The sequence below is a fragment of the Varroa destructor genome, unplaced genomic scaffold (assembly GCF_002443255.2).
Source record: "Varroa destructor unplaced genomic scaffold, Vdes_3.0 BEIS01000003.1, whole genome shotgun sequence".
In the NCBI taxonomy this organism is placed as follows: Eukaryota; Metazoa; Arthropoda; class Arachnida; order Mesostigmata; family Varroidae; genus Varroa; species Varroa destructor.
This window is the reverse complement of record NW_019211456.1, coordinates 19,136,251-19,155,249: the sequence shown is the minus strand read 5'-3', so window position 1 is coordinate 19,155,249 and position 18,999 is coordinate 19,136,251. Positions and strand designations below refer to the sequence as shown.

At 39.3% G+C, this 18,999-nt stretch overlaps 1 protein-coding gene across 3 annotated transcripts in view; it reads right to left on the bottom strand.

Annotated features, from left to right (window-relative positions):
• LOC111248062 (potassium channel subfamily K member 1-like) overlaps positions 1-18,999 on the bottom strand; it is a 107,752-nt gene that overhangs the window by 26,349 nt on the left and 62,404 nt on the right. Inside the window, exon 6 of one of the 3 annotated variants that reach the window (XR_015324619.1) lies at positions 1,589-1,735. The exons of 1 other annotated variant lie outside the window; for it this stretch is intronic. The gene's annotated coding sequence lies outside the window, so the exon portion shown is untranslated. Of the gene's footprint in view, positions 1-1,588; positions 1,736-3,142; positions 3,693-18,999 lie in introns of those variants that run through there. One more of the 3 variants, XR_015324618.1, reaches the window with a different exon arrangement.

Here is an 18,999-nt window from a genome sequence, read left to right as displayed (position 1 = left end):
ACTGCAGCGGCTCGATCAATCGTTTGAATTCAAAGTTTAACTTCGGCCGCCACCAAGTTACAAGTCAAACTATTCAATGGATAAGGAAATACTTGTAGTTGATGCTTCTGAGCAGCTACGTTCGAACCGTCTCGCATTATAATCTGTAGATGCATTTCTTTGCTCATGGCTTGATGTGATTTCTGCAACGGCTATGCGGCCCGGGCTTATCTGGCTAACTTATGATCAAAGTTCTAGCATGGTGTGGCTTCTTGTGCAAAGATGATCGATGAATTCCACAGGACCTCGTCAACAGTATTCAGCTTACTATAAGTAAGAAGTCAATAGTCACGCGTTGCAACGTAGTTTTTTGTCAAGAAAATACAAAACGCTGTGCGTTTAGGGGACGATCATCGAGCTACGCATGACTCTGATGCGACGAGGTTTGAGCTTTATAGCATAACTATCGCTGTCAACGTATTTGATTCGCAGAACGAATTTTACGAACAAGCGACCATACCAACAGTTAATGACAGGGGCTTCTTAGCTCTGCGAGCCGAATGAGGTAAGGTTCTACTGGACACAACTGTTAGGCCTCAATCCTAGGTTATCCTATTTGCACCCTAATCATCTTACTTTAAGGCAAATACTTTATGCTCAGAGGAGCTGCAATAGGCACAACAATGCCTAAATGGGCTAACGCTATACCGTTCTGGGTTTTTCTGGAACCCTAAGCCGCTTTAAACTACCTTCTCCTTATATTGCCTTAGGCTAAGTCTTGATACGACACCTTCAATCAGTTCTTCAAAGTTAGACCTGTTCATATATTATACATTGAACCACAACTTGAACAGAACACGTACTTTAAAGTGCATGCAAAGAAAGTTGTCATATGGATATTTTATAGATGAACGACTTGCGTTTCTAGTTTTACTTTAGCTTTTTTTTCTCAAATTGGGCTAAAATAGCAATATTGTCATCTTTTGTCGGCACTCCATGTCATGGTAATATCCATGCCATTGTGTATCTCCTTTTTTACACGAAAATACCAAAAAAAAAAGTGCAAATAAATGTGAATAAATTTAGACTATCGATGCATATACTGTAACAAATAAATGATATCATTATTTCACTTAGTTATTTCATCCATTTGATTAGCCCGCTAAGTATTAGGTTATTCTTAAAAGAGTAGCCGAACAGCTTTGTTTTTATTTGGGTAGTATTAACTATCGTTGGACGTGTAACGTGTGAAGTTGAAAGCTGCCCAGGAGACCAGAGCGCAAGATCCGAGCCCAGTCACACAATAAGATACGCCTAACGCAAGCCAGAAATTACTTCCCACATGAAAAACTCCCTATGGACTTTTTTAAACACAACGGTATAGCTTGTGTTTATTCGATACATGTTATAGTCGCATTTGGTTTATTCTCCATGCTTTATATAAGCATTTATTAGGTGTTACCTCTGGTTTCCGAACTTGCCTTTTTAAAATCACTAATATTTATTTACCAATTAAACGTTCTTAAAGGAAAGAGTAGAAATGACCGTTTGAAGGCAAGGTTTATCTTCGTTTCGGACCTACCTGAAAAATTAAATCCAAGACGGGTACCTCTCCAGCTTAAAATGCCCTTTCCTGGCGACTCACTCATTTCGGCGCTATAAGATTTGTGTATGGCCACGGGTTCTATGCTTGATGCGTTAGAAAGTCCCCTTCAAGTGCTTTCTCTGTCAGAAGTGACAGGTGAAGAATACAATGCTGAAACAAATGATCTTCATGTATGTGCGGCTTCACGGGAGGCTTGACGAAAATCGAATAATACACTTATTTAGCGTTTCCTCAAACTGGAGATAAAACAATCGAAAACGACGCCTTTCTTGGTTTCGGCGCATTAAGCGGCTGGATGAAGTCAATGTAAAGTGATTTAACCAGCGACTATCGCTGCACGAATTTCTGGGGCCCGTTCAGAAGCTAACTGACCAATAATATAACAGTACCCTGAGATTACTATACAAATAGATAGCCAAACATCATTTTGTAGCAACGCAGTTTCCATAAAGGAGATCGATCGAACTGTCCGTTTCGTTACGTCCCGTCGGGCGACCTTGAGTCATGCTTCAAACCAAAGTTCTTGACCATGTAGGGCAACATTTAGAAAATCCATGACTCAAGTCGGCACGCCCTCTTTGTAGGGATGGCTGTGGTCTTAGAAGTTTGGTAAGTAGATTGTTGACCTAACAGAACCTGATTCCGATATGCTAGTCAACGGCTGTAAACTGTGCTTGGAGGTGCTTCCGTCTCCCCTTTTCTTAGTTAAGAAATAAAAGACTTACATGGCAGAGGGTACACAGGGTGAACCCCAAATCACCTTAATCCATTAAATCCAAATAATTTAATTTAATTAATATACATATAATTTATAATGATGCAAAATTGTTAGTCGATGTGCGTTCATATTCAACTTAGGGGTAATGTGGAGCTAGTTTTCTTTAAGCTTCGTTCTGCTAAACAATATTGTATACATATGTATGCAGCACTAGCCCTGTGCGTGTGTATCTATGTATCGTACAATGGACCTCAAGCGGGAGTTTCAGAAAACTAGATGCACAACTTTGTGCTGCCTCTAATCATTGAAAATAGCACAATAAAACGATCACGTAAATTCTGTCGTCCACGGCAATCGGCTTCGAAGTAGCTATTATATGATATCATTCCTAAATAAATTATTTCGAAATATTAGATATATCATAATAGACACTGTCTCGAATTTAACTGTACTTAATAGCAGTAAACTTCATGCTTCGAAAATTCATAGCCTGAGAACAAGCTATACAATTTGTCACAGTCTATTATAGTCAAGATGTAAAAATAAAAACTGCTTAATCACTAGAAGTAGACTAATGGAAGCCTAGGTCGATATCGAAAGATACCAGCAAGAAAGACGAATGTTTCTTGAACGAAATCAGATACTCGTACACAGTTTCGAAATTAAGTTAAGAGCATGACGAGCCGCCTCGAAGAGTCAAGCTTAATCGCCATATGCTTTTGTTAATTATTCGAATGATTTCGACCATTGTTTTATCTTTGACATATCTTTTGCTTTATTCTTTAGCGCTCAAGAACATCGTATCTATAAGTAACTTATTGGGTAGTTTCATCGCTTACCGTTTATTATTATTTGATTTATATGATTAATTGGTTTATTATTATAAAATGCCATTCGCCTAGTTTTATATGTTCCGGAGCACAATCCGTGGATTTTCACACTGGAAGTTATTTTCTTGAAATTCAAATTTGTAAACGCACAGTTATAATTTTTCTGACGTATCATTTTAGCTGCAGTATTCGATGAAACCAATTTGCTTAAATACTAACAGCTTTAAGTGTTTTGCTATTATTATATCTTTACCTAGTGACTTTACTTGGCCTTACAGAGGAACATAATCATATATTGTTTATATAATATCTATTTTTCTGATTCTCTATTGGCTTTCTGATTCTCGCAAATTTCCGTTCAAACAGTTGAACCAACAAGCACAGGGTTTAGCTATGGAACGGCTGCGAATTTACTATACAAAAGGTAGTTCGAACTCATCGTTACGACAAAACCACACAGTGTATTTACACCTAGACCTTCGATCCTTAGATGTCCTTTCTTTGCTGTATAATGTATCGAAATTCCAAGGTTACCACGCGCAACTGTAGGCATACTCCCCTATAAGAATGGGAAAGAGACGACAATTTGAACCGGGCTTTGGGTCAGTGATTCGTGGCTCGGTAGATACACGCTTCAGTGAGTGTTAGGACAGCCAAATTCAGCTAGTATTATGGAAATTACGCACTAACAAAGTACACAAAGGATCCTGCAGAATCATATTAGCTTTACACTTAAAAGGCTTAGGGACGCATAGACACATACGGAGAGCCAAGGATCTTAGGAAATCGCCATCGGATAAGTCACACTTATAGGTCGGTGTCTGGATATTCTGCTATGATATATTACTGTATAATTTTGAATATAGAGTATGTCTTTTTACATATTTATTGACACTATGCTGTTCTTTCCCACACGTAAAGTTTTCATCTTTGGCAGAGCTTACTATAAAAACTTTTAGGAAACGTAATCCAAGTAATTTATTTTCCAAATTATTCCCACACACAATTTACGAATATCACCATTATTTGAAACATATCATATAACAATGTTTTACTGTAGAACATTCCTGCAGTGCAAGAAAAGGTCAGCAGCGGTGATGTTTACGGAATAAGTGGATTTTATAAACGCATTTTTGCGAATATTGTTTTCTATACCATTCACCTATAGTGTATTCGCAAGATTATGCATCTGTTTAGTGGAGCAACAAACCCCTTCGGTTGCACAGGACCCTAAGGCTGTTTGTCCTTTCTTTGACCCATATTCGAATAAGGCCAAATGCGGAAACAGAAACGTCCGAGCTGGACTTGACCCAGGTGTAACACATTTCTCAATAACAAAAATACGCTGCGAAAAAAGCACTAACTCACTTAATAACTATTATATTTATATATATTTAATATATAAATAAAATTCCTATTAGTAATGCGTTTAACACGACATCTGCGGCTGACCAAACGTTACACGAATGAAATTGTGTGGTAAGTATACAGACTAACTTACAAAATGTAATCTTAAACTATCAGAGAGAAGGCAGATAGGATAAAGAAAGGAGTAGAAGGGGGCGCTTACAGCACAAAATATGGAGTCGGAAATAAGGCCTAGTAAAACTGTCGCTTTCACGGTTAGAGTTAACTAACTGATCAGCTAGTGCGACACAGGGTGATGCATTATTGTAAATCTTCTACATGAGTAAAGTACAACATCTTAGTTAATCATATAACGTCCTTCACTAAATCGGTCTACCCTGTATAAATCGTACTATACTGATAAATGGCACCCCCCAATTACAGGCTTGCCTTGTACATAACTACTATATAAACAAGAATATCGCTTAAATGCTGCGCTGCCGTATTTGGCTTGGTTAGATGAATATACTTCTATAAAGTATTTGTGTCTATGCATCCCACACTCAGTTCAATATACACATGTAATAGCGTACGGCCGATCGATCTTATCCCGATATATACATGTAACTAAAGGTAAAGGGATTATTAATAAACGTTGAGGAAGAATGAGTGTTGCTGCGTGCGCTTCGTAAGAGTAAATTTAGGTGGGTCATAATATGTGAGAGCTATAAGACCTTATTCTAAAGGCGTCGTTTAGTTCCCGAACATGGGTTTGAAGAAGCTATTCTTAGCCTCTTTTTCCCCCCAATTATTTCAATAGAACGAGAAGGATGACGCGCAAAAAAAGAGAGCCATCGTTCATTGCTTTTCGTCTTGTCTTCTGTGTCCGACGTTAGCCAATATGTGTAGCAAACAATTATATATGACTGTCTGCAGAACAAGGAACGCTACCTAATTAGATAAACAAAAAAAAATCGCGGTTTTCTTTCTGCAATTTTATGACGCATGAAGTGACGCATAGTATGGAGCAATGTAATATAACCGCTTGCGATTACTTTCTTTAGGAATAGGAAAGCGTCTATAAAGAAGTTATTGGATAACGTAGATTATCAAATTTTTGGTTTACGTCCAGCATAAACTCATCTCTAAGCCTGATCTAAGCTTAAGCTATGATAGGTTTAATAATAGCTAATTTAAGATATCGACAAATACTGTAATTTGCCTGCTCTAACGGGTTTTCGCATCAAGTAAGGTCAATATTGTTGTTAGACACTGCGAACATTTATACACCACGTACTTCTATTCGATATACCGTCGCATATCATAGCGTGACATGGTGTATCTTGAGCCTGATATTCGCAAGATTTGCACAATTACCGACTCGCAACGTTTCTGGTCAAAAGCTATATGAGTATCGATGCTCGTAATGCATTGTTATTGGTCAATGGCATCGGAGGTGTGACGTCTGCATTGCACACGCAGACAGGCAGACCTGTACGATTAATCATTCGATGTTCTGTCAGTTTTTTCAAATTGGCCAGGAGAACTACATTCGAGTTGCTATACGACCAATTTCAATCAACCAGAGTTTTTACAGACATTATATCAAAAAGGCATACATTTATCTCCAGCGATAGAAGCAAAAATCAGACTGCATTCAAAAAGTGACTTGTCATAATTAATATATAATAATTAATTTACAATAATAAAGTAAATTAACTGTTTAACTAATAACATTTCAAAAAACGTGTCATGCCAGTTTTACAGTTCCAATGCGTACAATTTTTCACCATAAAACTTCCCTGCTTCTTTCTTAAAACAGGCTAGATGGCGCCACGGGTACCATAAATATAATTAATTTCAGATTTTCATGACGATCTTTTACAGGGGATTTTCTAATCTAGTAGTTTGATGATCCGGGTTTGTTTTTAGTGGTGAGGTTAACAGCGTAGCTACGCATAACTACAAAAGTATCAGACAGTTATGGTGCAAATGAAGTACGACTGATCTGACACAAACAGACACTACACACGAATAAAGCAGCTTTTCAATATTACCGACTTCTTCGGTATTATTAGGTTATCATTGTCGTCATTCTACGAGGCATATCTCTAGGACTATAGATTTCTATTAAGGAATAGTGAAATCTTATTAAAAGTAGACAAAAAGTTGAAATGCTACACCCATCCGACAAAGTCAATTCAACTGCTTAGTGCGGGTCTGACGAATTGCGTCACGTTTGTTGTTAATACAAATGGTTCTCATGCAATACAGATCGGTATACTTTATTATGGCATATTGCATAATAAACATAACAGGCCCTCTACAAGCGCATATTAAATAATTATGTTCCACAAAAGTAACACGCTACATACTAATTTCGAAATAAATTGAGTTTTCCATTACGGCTACATAACAAAAGTCCGTTCATTCATAGAAATTCAATAGCGTATAGCTTAACAGAAGTATTTAAGCTGCTAGGGCGTCTGTTTGCTGTGAACCTGATTTTCAAGTTCCCAGTTCAAACTCGCACTACTTGATCTGCAAAATGCTAAACATACATACGTCAACTTGGCTTGCAATAGTACTACCGGAGATGTTCTATATCAGACGACTTCAGCTTGTAAACTTTGCCGATCTTAGCATTTCCAGTTGGGAAGACTTATAAAATTACACGACGGATCTTCATATCCCAACACATGACGAAAACAATGCTTTCATCTCTAATGATCTGCTTGACACTGTACAAGCAGCGTGTTGCACTGTCTCAGATCTGCGTGCACAAATACATTACAAATGGAGCCCTGCTTATATAAAGCGATAAAGTACAACGCAACAAAGTCCATCCAATTTATAGCGGTATTTACTTGGCCGTCATTTTTGGCTTTCATTCCAAGCGGTGGCTAGGCTGTACTATGAGACCAGTCTAACGGGTTGTTCCCCTATAGCCAAGCAAACGGCACGTCGCTTGACGAATGTACTAAACTATAATTAGCCTTCTCCATCAGCTGCCCCATTGGCTAGCTCATTCGTGTGTGTACATTAAGACACGCACGCAAGCAATCTGTCTCTGTCATGGTCGGTCTCGTTGCCAGAGCTTCTTCTGGTTTCCTCTGACACTCTAAGCCCTCTAGCGTGACGATACTTTTCTGGATGAACCGCCATAAAATGGTTCATTTTAGCGTGGCAACCTCCGATATTTTATTATACTGCAGGTGGACGCGTGCAACGACAAATAAACGAGCAGATTGGAGACAATTATCTGGGCATACGGTTTTTCAAATATCATCATTAGATCTTCTTGCGCAGTTTCTATCATTTTGAACGAAGGGATAGAGTAAAGGCCGCATTCATTGTGTAGATAGGTGCTCAGAAATACGTCTTGATCTAAGCTTCTTATCTGCTAATACGAAGTGGCTAGCTTAATTGTCATAGTGACATAGGAGGTTGTAATGCATGACATCAAGGGTAAGCGTCGTGGTATTAGTAGCAGAAGTAGTAACAGGTATTTCGGTGTCGATCAAAGATGAGAAGCCGTCTCATAGCGTGAATGAATTGGAAAAATTTGCATGTTGTCACTTTAAACAAAATAATAATGTTCAAACTTACAGGTGCTTACGGCACACCCATCATTTGTCACATAAGATAACAGATATTACGGTTTGAGACGATGGCAACCGGACGAAAGCGATTACCGGCGCTTCGTGATTGACATACAGATAGTAACTAAAGAAAACGTAGGAAAATAAAATAGTTATTAGTAGACAAAGATTGAGTAGTCGTTACAAAGCTAATCAATTAATACTTAATAAAGTTAATAAATTTCCATGTAATGAGATCGCAAATCATTCTGATAAAAGACAACACCTTAATATAATAACGCTATCGCATAATTAGTCAGTGCTTAAATTCGCTACTGTATGGCCGATCGCGCCTTTCTCGCACACATAAATGATAAACGTTCAGCATAGTATGTAGCCTAACACTTCCGCAGTCAGAAGAGCTAGAAACTGGACAGTTAATTTTTGCTAACGAGATCTTACTATGGTTGACCGAAGTTCAGCGCGAGCCTCCAGCTCGTCGATGGCGCTAACTTAACACGAAACCTTATCGGCTTCGGTCCGTCCCCTTTAAGAAATAGATACCCGTTGACCCACTTTTAGTTGTCATCTCATCGACGTGATCCCATTACCTGTCATATCCAGAAGCACACAGTGTTCAGGAACTAAATAGAGAAGGCCATCAGCGGATAGTTGTTGTTGTCGTAGATTGCCCTGTCGTAAAACAAACCATTTGCTAATCCTTTGTAAACAGAATAGCCTTTTTTCCACCCCGCTGGATGACGGCAACGATTCTAAGTCCCAGATAAGCTAGGTTAGTTATAGAACGTGACGTTGTGAAGAGTGATCCGATACGTATCGTGACACCTCGGTGACTGGCGGAACGAAGAAGGTAGCCCATCGGAGATTTCAGAGCCGAAAAAGGCCGCGCCTCCTGTGCTATAGAATCTGTTGGCTACTGTCGAACATGCTGAATACATTTTTTGGTATTAAAATGAAACACTATCGATACAACATAAGGAATCGCTAAGTATATTATCATACCTTCGATATCGATGCAGTCCGAAACATTAACAGCAGCTTCGTTTTTCCTCACTAGAACTAACTACAACATTTAGAATGTTCAAAAGAGGAACACGCATGTCTAATGTAACTATAAAAATAGTTACTGTATTACTCTGTTTTTCCGTCTAATTATAGAAACTTCACGAAGAAGCTTGTCGAAGAGCAACAATGGGAGTAGTGATGGCCAAAATGAGCTTTGAAATGGACAAAGAAATCTAATTTTGTAATTGAAACGCGGCTTTCGAGAAAAGCGGCCTAAAAAGGCCGCTACGACTCTTAGAATACGAGACTATTTACAATGATCAAAAATAATTACATGTAACAGACAATTATTAAATAGTAAATACACATCGCTGATTTTTTATAGGATATATATATATATATATATATATATATATATATATATATATATATTTTTTTTTTTTTTTATATATATAGAATATAGGAATAGGAAGCACATACTAAACTTCTGAGAAGTATATTAACTGTTATTTCTGCCATTGAAATTCTGTGACCACGAACTTTGTTGTTCATGAAACGCTGAATATTTTTCGTTAAATGCAAAAATACATCTACAACCTTTTGGATTATTTTGTTAGCCTTAGGTTTTTAAAACAGTGTTAAAACATCAATAATTGCAGTAGTAGTCGCTGTGATCTATGATCCTTTGCTGCTTATCAGGCAATCGAACTCTCAGGTCTTAGACCTAAAATAGTCTTTTTTTTACTCTTCAACTTTCGACAACCGTTTTCCGGCTCAAAGGTTCTAGATCGGTTTAGAAAGGTAGTACTCCGAATAAGCCAAGTCTGGCGAACAACCACGCGGCTGCCAACGACACTCTCTTACAGGACAAACTGTGCATAAGATGGATTACTTACATGGTGAGTGAGTGGGTAGCAGTAACACGCTGCCTACGATATCGGAAGATTGGCCATAGATCGTTTGAATGCACCGACCAAGAGATCACGATAAAGAGTTGTCACCACTGCGAACTTTTGGAGTACGTTCCCAGGAAACACAAGGTGAAGTGGCCTTTTTGCTATAATTTTGATTTGGTAAACTACCCTGCAAATCCCGCACACTCTCCGAGGCATAGAGAGTAGATAACAAAGGAAACCGGCAGACGGAAATAGATCCCATCTTCTGCTCTGCCGCTTTGGTAAGTTGCCAACATGCCGTTGGCCTAGCCCATTGCAACAGAGTAAGCGTCAGGCTGTTTCAAAACCGCTACGAGCACAAAGAACAAGACAAAACAACGAAGGGGGAGCAGTAACCCCTGTCCTGACGAGAAAAGAGGATTCGAATGGCGAATAATCATTACGGTCCTCAATTTAAACCGCAACCATAGCAAGCCGTCACGCGATTCGACTGACGAATTATCCAGGAAAAGTGTACTCATTTTCTAACTTCGGTCTATTGAACTATAGCCGGCTATCACGGACGCGGGCAGCAGTATTTATGACGTACGCGAAAATGCTCTAGTGATCTTCTTGGAAGACTTTAGTTTCTTTGAGTAGCCACTTTCTCAGCCCGTGGTACTGTCAGCTGGCTACTGTGGTACCAATTAAGGGTGGCTTAGGGCGAAAACTCATAGTGAAAATCTGATAAAAGAGCCAAATTTTTTCTACTATTATCAATCAGGGCTAACGGCGCAACACAATTGGAGGATGTTTTTTTGGAGCCTTAAAACTGTAAGTAGACACGCATTGTCATGTAAAAAAATTAGTTTGAGACGTACTTGACTTTAGTAAAGCTTTTCAGCTGGATTAGCTAACTTACATAGCGTTGCGACAGTCTTGCGATTTGAGAAGCTCAAGATAGATTGTTCTCCTTCTGTTCCATCAAATATACAGAAGAACCTTTTATCCATGAATAGCGTGCTTTGTATATGGTTTAATTGGTTTTCTGACTTAATTTGTGATCCTTTAAGCTTGAGATCGGTAAAGAAAGCCTACTGCTCATAACGAATGGATAAAGAATATTATTTCTCAATCGGTTTGATGCGCTGTAGTACCGCGTTCGTTAATCACGTTCGTGGAGGATCCACCTGTCTGTCGTTTCTGATAGCTCGCAGACGATCTGGTCCTGGTTGTTGGGTCATTCTTATCAGCAATCAACAAATTCCTGACCTTTTTAAGTAGTGTTTTCTATAATACCTGAAACTCTATACCCTGAGACGTTTCAGAATGCCAGGCCATAGATCATCATCGAAAGGGAAATTTTTTTATTACAAAATCTAGCAAAAAACCCTTTAGGAGTTGTCACCTACCGTAAACTTATATTTTCATCACGCTGTTTGGGCGGCATTTATTTGCACCTAAAAAGGGATTAGCATACAATGGCTCAGGTGATGCTTTCGTATCTTCATTTAGATATGTATCTCTTGCCACTAGGTCTGAAGAATAGATGGCGAAAGTGTCTAAAAAGACACAGGAATGAGCCAGAGCGAAAATGCTTTAAGCCTCAGAGCGAAAACGCTTCGAGCTGCAGAGAGATATTTTGATCTGACAAGCTGTTGAAATTTGGGTAGAGAATTTAGTCGTGAATTTAGAGAGATAATTGAAATAAGTTCTGTTTGATACGACAGCTCGGTGTTGCCTCAGAGCAATATCTGAGATCATATCGTTATTAGTTTCCTAAATCATCGTAGTTAAAAAAGAACTGGTTATAGAGTACTTTCTACTGAAGAGCATGACATCTGATTGCTGCTATCTTTTGAATTTAGCCTGCTGAAGCATCTTTTCTTCGCCACAATAAAATCATCAAGTTTGTCCCGTTGATACTCTGCTAGAGTATCTAACGACGGTCGAGTCAAGGCGTCCTCTGAGAAAGAACTTGTATGTCTAAAGGAGGAGAGGGAAACGCAATGTCCCTCTTATGAGCTGATGCGCACGACCGCAATGTAATGGTAAGTAATCCTCCTTGCCACAGGGGTGCGGCCACACCCGTAGCACGATTTCTTCACGGCACCGTAGAAGCGATCACTGCCACCGCTGTTCGTTGACATCGTCGTCGCCTCTCGGCCCACCTCACTCCGGTGGGTTTTTCGCTGCCCTGATATCTTACCCGCGTCTTTTTCAGGCCTAATCTGGCCAAATCGGTCACGTTCACGACTTCTGAGACCTTCTTTTTCCATGCACAGCTTGGGGCCTACCGGGCCTCATCTGCTAATAGCGAGCCACCAGCTCTGCAATAGGTAGTCACGGTAACTTCCAACGTACCATATAGCGGTATAGCAATACCTGTAGGTCGGCCTTTACCACTTCGTAGCGTTTAGATCTGAATCTTCCACGGAGCCTGAATGTCGAGCATCAACAACTCAGATTGCCGCAATCCCATCAGCGCGCGCAACGAGCGGCTGGCAACAGAGGCCAGCATTACTATGACCGATGCAGCTACGCCGGCACTAGACGGGCAAATGAAGACCACCACTACGGGTAGAGTGGAGCTGCCGGCACTCGTTTGTGCTGCTGCTGCTGTCGCTACTAGGACGGCTGCTGAGCAGTCGCTCCTTTTTCCAAGGAGTCACCACCATATCTTTCGGACGTTCTTTCATATCTTTTTCATAGCCCGCCTCTCCATCTTGGTCTGCTCATATCCTGACTGACCCAGCTCCTTCTAAGTCATGTTTCCCTCACTTTTTTCTTCTTCTTTCCTTTATGCGCCCTCCTTTATATAACCTCTTCGTTCGTTGGTGGTGGGATGGCTGACTTGCCCTATTCGATGGTATCCAGGCCTGAACCACGCTTCATAGACCACACGCTCGGAGTCAGACAGAGCCAGACCAAGCTATGCGTGGTGTTTCCACTCTTCCCAGAGTCCCTTTTTAGCTTCTTCCTTACTTTTATCCAACTCGAGGAACGTCGTCTTCCCGTTTTGTGCAGGGATCCATATATTTCCGCGAGCATCCATAACCGGTCAGGTCGCCAGTCAAGCAGACCAGATAGCAGAGGCAGCAGCGGCGGCAGCGGCAGCAGAAGCATAACACAAGCAGCAGCTGAATCTAGCAAGCAACGCGGTCTGCGAATAGTAGCTATAAAAAAGTGCATTTTGGTATTAACTACGACTGGCGACACCGCCACCACGACCGCAAGAATACGGGGAAACGCTATCAGGATGAAAGTAAAGATAGAAAAATGTTTGAGTTTAGGTTTTCCGCAAAATTGGGCCTAATCAGATTTGAATCTCTAGGACCGTGGGCTTAAATAGTTATTGTCTGGTATATGAGAGAGTGGAATCCATCAAAAAAAAGGGTCGTACTTAGAAGATAAAGCCAGATCCTTCGTATCAATCGCAGCACCAGAACATTGTGGCGAAAATGGACAGATATATGGACGTGGGCTGATGGCCTTCAAGTTACGGATATTACTTCAAGGGGCTAACGAATTCGACAGTCGGTGTATTGGCACTTATATTTGGAACTTTTAGTCTGATAGACATTCTGATACTCTTAGTTTAATGTATTAATGCCTTTATACAGCGGTGTGTTAAAAGCTGTTTAATAGAATTAAATATCAGGGCAATGAAAAATACGAGCAAGTATCTAGGGTAGAAATTATTTATTAGAGTCCTTTTCTAAATTCAGGCATGAGCTTCAAATGGTCGCGCGCAACATTTAAAAGGTTAGAAGTCTTTACAGTTCTTCTACACTTCAGAATTCTACACGTCAGGAAAAACAAAAATTAAGGGTGTAATCAGTGTTACCTAGCTGTCTCTCAACTGCCTGCATGCATGCATTTTCCAAAGGCCTTCAAAGGCTTCTAGGAGTAGCCTCGCTAAATCCTATTAACTCGTATATGGCGACAGGGTAACCTTATCAACAGCTCCTCTAATGACTGTTTCAATTATTTTTTTCTTTTTCATAAATCCATTGTCATAATCTAAAAAGGCCAATGTTAGAAAAAAAATGATGGTCGGCGCGTTGTTAATAATTACTATCGCACCGCACTCAGCGAAATGTGTCTTTCTCACGCATTGCGTCGCTCTTTGTGGTTTGCACTTGTCTGTATCTAACTTTCGGTTTATTTAAATGTATTTAAGTTAAAATCATTAAATAGTAGTGGGGTAGTGCAATCAAATCAGGGAATATGTTGTCTGTCTGTTTTAACGGGCATGCGCTAATCCAGTGCTTCTGGCAACAGAGATGGGAGCCGGTTTTTTCTAGAACAGAGCAAAACTCGTTATTGCAAACGATAGTGCATCGTTTTCAAAATTTGAGCGAAGGTCAGTTATTATCCAATTTTTTTTTGTAAGGGACATATATATTTAGCAAGGTTATCAAAATCGAGAACCTAAGTTTTTGTCAGTCTTCACGCGGTTTCTGAAAGGTCTGGGAATTTTTTATGGGCTAGACTGGCAGATCCTCAATAACGTTTAGATTTGAAAAGCTCGGAAATTTACTAAAATAATTCAAAAACCAATTTTTGATACAAAAATTAACTGTCGTTTTAGACAAGAGAATATCAATCAGCCATTAGTGTAGAATTGAGGCTTTTCGCATCATTTTGCGCCTTTTAAACTTTTGGCTGTTACGAGCTCTTGCACCTTTGGTATTTTCGATTTGCTATCGGCCAAAAATATGTATCCGTCAGAATTTTTTTTACATGTAGCGTGTATAAATGACACAAGTTTACATCTACCAATATTCCTTAACGCGCTGCTTCTATTAAAAAATTACCTGTGTATTACAGTAAGAATATCTTAAAAATAACTTGTGGGTGGTCCAGGTCTCAAATTAAAGATCTAATCATGGTGGGTCATGGGTTTATTGAATAGGCATAAGTAGCAGGAGTAACAGACACTTCAATACATGCACAAGAAATTCCTTGAAATATCTGTTTTTATTGAGATATAGCTTTAAGTGTACCAGAAAAATTCTCAATTTAGACGCATCACACTGTGTACTTTATTAAGGAATTACTCAAAATTTCACTTCGTGATATAATAATGAATATACTTAGGGTTGACGATTACATCCGAATTACAACTACTTATCTTAGTACCTTGTCGATCAAAAAATAGAATTACTTATAATTTATTTTGTATTGCTAAAGATTACAATTTACAACAAATAAAAAACAATACTGTGTAATTATAATAACCATTTGTTCATTTAAAGTTTCTTCGGTAACTCGGGGAAGTTAGAAGTATGAGGCTCTTAGGACAGTGGGATAAACTATTTTACAGCCGAAACGTTTTACGCATACGAGTATTGCGCTGCATGATATTCTATGTATTCAGCTAGATATTGACGTTGTCTTATTGTTCTGACTATTAATCCTGACAATATCTGATAATTTGCCAACAACTAAAAATAGATAAAAGTAGTAACCAAGTGAATTCAACGTATCTTACGCGTTTTGGGGAATAGATATATTGAGGAAATAGACCGCTGAAACTGCCATGCTGCTTCATGCTGGTGAGTTCTCCATGTTTGCATTAATTGTTACACGACCTCGTACGTAAGAGTATCTGATGTTCAGAAAAATCTCGATGTTCGTTGTTCTGATTTTTGGTTTCAATATGAGCAACGGGGTCTATCTTCGCGCTGATTTGCCCTCCGAGAAGACAACAAGCGAAGAAGCTGAGGCGTAATAGTAGGAGCGAGGGCAAACGGCCCAGACGCCTAAGCACGAATCCATATTTTATCATCCTGCCATGCCAAGAGGTGCTTAATATAATGTTGTTCCTATCTGCATTTGATGATCCTCACGCTTAGTGAACAGACGCTATGGCCAGATCCTTCTTCCCTAGAGAGTGCTAGAGACCCAGAATCGTTGTCATGCGTAGCTGGTGGCTATCAGTAATACTACTTATATCGACCACTAGCTAATCGAGCGAATAGCCCAAACAAGCTAAGGCCGTTTGCAAACATTTCTTGTTTGATGTTCAACTTTTTTAAAAATCTAAATCGGTATTATAAATGTTTAACAACAAATCTATTGCTAACAATAAGCTATTGCTTTAGTAGCAGCTTGCGGATTATTCCTCTGCTTTCATGTATATTCAATCGAAGTCCTAATCGATCTTTGAAAAGGTAAACAACGAGGTGTTTATGAAAGCTTTCAAAGATAAACCCTGAAAGATAATTCTACTTAAAAACTACTGTAAGGACCCAGCCAAGTGATAAATCGTACCAGCCCAATGCGTGTTAAAGTACAACTGAATGTAGCCTCACTTACAGTTTAATACTCATCGTGCATATATGTGTATTCACTTAAGCTTTAACGGCACGATCCGTAATCACCGACGCACGTTCATGAATGCTCGTGCTCATCTTTTAGACGCATTACGCTATAATGTTTCTCCGTCTTGTTTCGATGCCTTCACTATGCCGTATGGTTTAGCACCATGTATTTTTTAAGTGCGTTTTTAATTTGAAAAACTTGTTTACTTTGCAAGTAACATATAGCAGTTATGCTAAATCTTTCTAACTAATTTTATATTAAGACGACCAGGCTTGTGCCAAAGATATTAAGCACATAAAGCCTAAGTACTTTATATACAGGACTAAACATCGCTTTAGTGGGTTGTAATATGAAGAGGAAATACCTTGATGCGCCGGAAGCTTAGAACTTCGCCAAATCTTATTTATTATATGTATATTTAGCCTTGTAGTATACTTAACCAAAGTCTCCAAGCACAGAACTTGAGCCCTCAGCTATAAGGCTTCAAAGAAGTAATCAGAAGAATAAACGTCCCCGGAAATTGATATTTATATTAGAATGAACGGCCAGTAAGATACGACGCGTATTTACTTCTTATGTGGACCATCAATCAAACAGAAGAGCCATGAGAAGCATTCTCAAGTAGCTCATGCACATTCATAGATGCACATTTAAACGCTAATATTGAAAAATGCTACCTCTAACTGCAATTACTATATACTATTGAAATTTTGAAGAAGCTCGCTTTTCCCTCGGAATGGAAACTCATCGCGGCTGGCAAGCTGACTCAACGCAACGACTACTGGGATTCGTGTACTTCTTCAGTATCGACTGAGGAGCATAACAATAGGAGTCGTACGCCACCCATATCGAATGCACACACAAACACAGACGTACACATGCATACTTGAATAAAAACGTCGAATTTAATGTCCTGTACTGCCGCTAAGCATTGCTTCAGATGGCTAGCTTCTAGCATGAATTGAAGCGTGTTCACGTCAAGTTTTGAACCTAGATCGGCATGTGTCCCTCACTTTAGGAGGCAAACATGTTACCACTGCATTATCATGGAGAATTAGGGACATCCACGTACACGTTTAGAAACACGCTCTCTAGCTGAAGTAAAGCCTTCTCGACTCCTTTTCGTTTTCCTCTGATGTCTGCTTTGGCAGTACCCGGGTTCCTTGTTGCCAGCGGCATTAGACAGATGAGTTCGCCTTTCACTTCACTTGGCACATAATTAGCAAGCATAAGAAAGCCTAATCAGCTTCTCTCCTTGTTATTTCTATGTTCGCTGGATGTATTTGCTAGCAATGCTGGGAAAATGGTGAAGCCCATGCTATTAGACACAGGGACAAACCGTTCTGCTTCGATGTCCCGGGGGGATTGGCGAACATGGCCGGTGGACGACACCGCACCGTGTGGGTAAACTAATCTTTTTCTCGAAGCGTGCCCACCTGTACAAGTGACAGGTGAGTCACTATTTTTCAGGCAGAATTTGGCTTCTAACTAGCTTTTATGTGCGCAAGTTCCGTAAAGACGATCGACGGTAATGGAATACAAAATTCTGAAAATCTAGAAATATACACATAGCTTTAGATAGATATATTACTAGCATAGGAGGTAGTTATTCACCTGCAGTGGAGGAGAAACTATAGCTATAATCAGTGTTTATGACATAGCAGGCTGAGGTCAAAATATTTATGTGCTACGTGATGTTATCCTACCCACCTGTGTGTCTCCTATAGCTGTTAGTTAATTTAGTATAAATTTTTTTTTGGAAGTTTTGTTTTTGATCTATAAACAAATTATATCAAATCCAAGTTAATTCATCTAGTTCAAGCTATATTATATATAAGCATCCGCTTGGCTGCTTGATTATTGTAATTACCAAAAGCTCTATATGTCTGGTTAGTTATTTAAATATTATATATTGGCTCTTGTCACGAAGTACCGCAGAGCAGAAAAGGGCCAGGTCTGCATAAAATCTCGCGTACTTGCCTCTGTCCATCAACTCGTATGTAGTATTATCCACATCTATATTCGTCGATTCTCAGAGTTTTCGACATTGACGAGTACCGACTTATGGATAGTTGATATCGACATGGCAATATGGTGACCCCTATAGACAATGGCACCAAGTGCTTTATTGAGATACCCCCATGCCGTCGAATTAGTAACTTTGACTGCAGTGATTGACCACTCGTTTGCCAAAGGAACTTATGTGGCAGACCAGGATTGGCCTGTATAGAATGCTTGACAACTATGAATATTTAATAAAATTTAAGGAATAATGCATTTCACTAGAAATCAGTGATTTCAGCGTCGCAAATATCCATCCGTCCAATGAACTCCTCATCTCGAGTCGATCCTAGACCTTGCCCAGAAACAGTTATGTTTAATCCTGTCGAATAATATATCATATGAGATATTGAAGAAAATTAATTATCTGGACAACTGTCTTCGAGAAGCAAGTGACTGATCTGTCTAATGCATGCGGATATTACAAATGCGCGATTTTGTGTTTGGTACCTACTGAAGTGCCTATAATGTTGCTTCGTACAGTTCCATGGTTTTACTTATGATTTCTACCCGATTTTAATACTAAGAGTTGGGAAACGAGTTAACTTTGTTAACAAATGCAATACCAATATATTTTATCTGTCCAAACAGCTGATCTATAGCCTTGCGAGTTATCATGAAAATAGGTTTGCGTTAAAGTTAGGCA